Below are 3,935 nucleotides of genomic sequence, written 5' to 3' on the forward strand. Positions count from 1 at the left end.
TGTCTTGTTCCTACACAGACATGATGAGTTTCAGTATATTCACTCTCTTTCATTCTTCTTTTTCTCCTCCCTTGGTCTCCTCCAGCAGTTCCACTATTGGAAACATGTTCTGTATATATTTGTATGTATATATGGTAATGTTTGTATTGGATTGGATCCATCTTCTACATATGAGAGAAAACGTGCAACCTTTGTCTTTCTGAACCTGGCTAACTTCACTTAAGTTGATGTTCTCCCGTTCCATCCATTTACCTGTAAACGACATTTCATTCTTCTTCATGGCTGAATAAAACTCCACGTATATAAATACCACATTTTCTTAAGCCATTCATGGGTTGTAGGACCTCTGGCTGGCTATTGGGACTAATGCTGCAATAAACATGGGTGTGCAGGTGGCCTTTATTATAACCTGACTCATATTCCTTTGAATATATCCCAAGGAGTGGTATGGACGGATCATATGGCAGTTCTATTTTTAGTTTTTTGAGGAGTCTTCATACTGTTTTCCATAGTGGTTGTTCTAGTTTACATTCCACCAACAGTGCATGAGGGTTCCTTTTTCCCCACATCCTCGCCAATATTTGTTGTTGTTTGTGTTTGTGATGATAGCCATCCTAACAGGAGTGAGGTGGAATCTTAACGTGGTTTTGATCATTTCTTCACGTGTTTTTTTAGCCATTGGAACAGAAATTTAAAAAAAATTTCTGTTCCGTTCATTTGCCCATTTCTTCATTGGGTCACTGATTTTTGGGGAGTTTAGTTTTCTGAGCTCCCTATAAATCCTGGTTATCAATCCCTCATTAGATGCATGGCTGGCAAAGATTTTCTCCCATTCTGTGGGCTGACCTGTGTCCCACACCTGCTCTGCTCTAGGATGGCCTTGCAAAAGTGTAGATTGGTCTCTTTTATTCTTGCTATTTCAGGAGATGCAGTCTGTCCTAGCAAGGGGTGTCATATGGTCTGAACTTGCCAACGTCCAGATGTGACAGCATAGGTAAGATGTCCTCAGGATATTTTCCTAACCACAGACAACAAATCCCAAGACCCTGAAGCAGCTACCTGGAACTGCTTCTATGGTACTTAGCTTTTTATAGGGATGAGAATGTCTAGCAGACATGGACAAGATAATAAGAGGGCAAGATGCATATGATTTGTGATATAATTTCAGTAGATTTATGCTCATTTTTAGTATTCTTATTTTTCTCCTACTCAATCAATTTCTAATCTTCCATGACACCTTCTCCAAACCTTATAAGTCCTCAAAAGGTAGTAAGGACTGACTATCTTACTCCGTAAGTCATGTCTTGCCAACCTCATCCATTCTCCACACAGGGAGCTCGTAATGCATAAACAAGATGTTGTCACTTCTGTTTCTTGTGTAATAAAAATCCCAATTCCTGAGCAAAGGGGGATGAATAGTTTTGCTTACTCAGTTCCAGTTCGATTGGCTTCATTTAGTAACTCAAAAATGCCCAGCCATGTCCTGCTCAGGACTTTTACACAGGCTGTTCTTTTTCTGGAACACAGACATCCAAGCTCTGCTGAGCTGTATCCTTCAGGTCTGAAATTAAATGTCACCTTAGAAAGGCATTGTCTGGATGCCATGGTTAAAGTCAAGCTCTTCATGCTTTCTGTCTTTCTCCCCCTCTCTCTCTAATTCCCATCTTTGTGCTGTTTTGCTTTCTCTGTGTTACTGTGTTTACTTATGTTTTTATTATCACTTTCCCTTCTAGAAATAAGCTTCATGAGGGCAGAAACTTGTCTGTCTGTTTTGTTCACATATCTCCAGCACTGGACACAGGGCTTAGCACAAACCAGATGCCTAATAATTGTCAATCAGTGCTATTTATGGACCTTCCATTGTTGGTTTCTTCCTTCCCACAACATACTGCCTTACAGAGCTAGTTCATTATTTATAATATTTCTTCCAAAAGGCAAATGATAAATTGCTTTTTAAGGCCAGGTGTGGTGATGCACACCTACAATTCCAGCTACTTGGGTGGTAGAGGGTAGGATTGTGATCTGAGGCCAACTGAGGCAAAAGCATGAGAGACTCTCTGAAAACCAAACCAAAGGCAAAAGAACCAAGTGCATGGTTCAAGTGGTAGCTTTGCCCCGAGTTCGATTCCCAACAGTGGCCACCCTTAAAAGACTGTGGGTAGCCTTTAGAATCCTCTGTGGTAGCCCCTGAAATTGCAATACTTTAAGAAAGGAGTGAATCAACAGCACATGGCATGGTAGCACACATGCATGGCTTTGTCATGCACACTTCACCCCCCACCCAATTGCACAGTAAGCTTAAGGGGATGAGCCCTGCAAACCCCAATTCTGAACTATACGCACGTGTAGTATGAACAAGTGATGGTAAATTAGGGTGGGTGGGCGAGAAGAAAGAGCAGATGGATGGCCGGTCCTGTGGGACAGTAGGGGTCCGAGGCAGGGGAACGACTTCTTAGTAAGCACAGTGTCCTGTAGCTTCTGGCTTCCCAGTTTCATTGGTTTTGTTTTAACCGTGTCTCAGGGATGGATCCCTTTGTGCTATTTTTGGACTATTTCCAAAGCTTTTTTTTTTTTTTTCTGTTTTTGGTGGCACTGGAGTTTGAACTCAGGGCCTCATGCTTGCTAATCAGGAGCTCTTAACTGCTTGAGCCACTCTGCCAGCCAGCCATTTTTGTGATTTTTTTTTTTTCCTGAGATAGGGTCTTGTGAACTATTTTCCTGGGTTGGCTTTGAACCACGATCCTCTTAATCTCTGCCTCCTGAGTAGCTAGGATTATAGGTGTGAGCCACTGGCACCAGCTCCAAAGCCTTCGCCCCTATAGGTCGGGGGCCCTCGTGTGACAGTGGAGCAGGTGGGGTGGGGGCGTTTTGTGCAGGTTTTCTAGGGCATCTGAGACAGGAGTCAAAGGCTGGCCTTGGGAGGCAAGCTGCCCACCTGCCAGATCCCCAGTCTGAGCTCCCTCACAACCAGGCCAGCTCCTCCCTGGGTAGAAGCCTGGGGACCAGCCTCTCTCCGAGTCCTTCTCTGCTTGAAGTCTAGAATCCCACCCCCTGGGCTCCATAGGGAGACACCAGAGGCTGAAACCTATCCTCCTACCGCCCAGAGAGACCTCTCTTCCTCTCTCTCACCACACAATATTCCACCTGAGGGCCTGGCCTTTTCCCTCCACTCCTTCCTATGCCCCCAGCCCCCTTGCTTGGCAGCATGATTTTACCACTTTCCTCTGGTACGAGCTCTCACAGGCCCCTTCTGGTGCAGGGAGAGGACTCCAAGAGTTTGGCAGGAGCCTCTGGGTTGTTTTGCCTGGGGCCACCCTCCTTTGCCTTCCATCAAAGGAAAGTTGTCCCGTGGAATTGTGGGGTGCAGACTGCTTCCTCCCCTGGCCTCCACCCTAACCCCTCTTTCCCATCCCACCGTGGAATTAGCGATTGCTGCTCAGAGTGTGCCAAGCAGGGAGGAGGGCGGCTTCTCCCTCACTCCTCGTGGGTTCCTGTAGTCACTATCAGGCTGGGTGTCAGCAGAGGGACTTTGTTTTTTAAATTTATTAGCATAAAGTAATTGCCCAAAGGGGTTCATTGTGCTATTTACAACATGCATATTGCCCACCAGTAATCTAGGCAGCACGATCAGCACTTTGCCTGGAATTGAGGGACTGGCCACACTAAACCCACAGCCATCCTGGAAGATTGCCAGCAGGCGCCAAAGGATCCTAGATTGAGCCTCCGGACTCAGGAAATACCAATGTCCCTTCCAGGTGTTGGAAATTTTGTTTTGTTTTGCTCTATTTTAAATTAGGAAAATGACTATTAAATGGTTAGATGTGTTTGCTGGAAAATACTCAAGTGTAAGGCAACAGTTTCCAAATTCCCTGCAGAGCCTGGACACAAGGGAACATTGGCAGCCAAGCCTGTTATTAAGAAGGTCACAAGATGCC

This window comes from Castor canadensis, chromosome 9, assembly GCF_047511655.1.
Source record: "Castor canadensis chromosome 9, mCasCan1.hap1v2, whole genome shotgun sequence".
In the NCBI taxonomy this organism is placed as follows: Eukaryota; Metazoa; Chordata; class Mammalia; order Rodentia; family Castoridae; genus Castor; species Castor canadensis.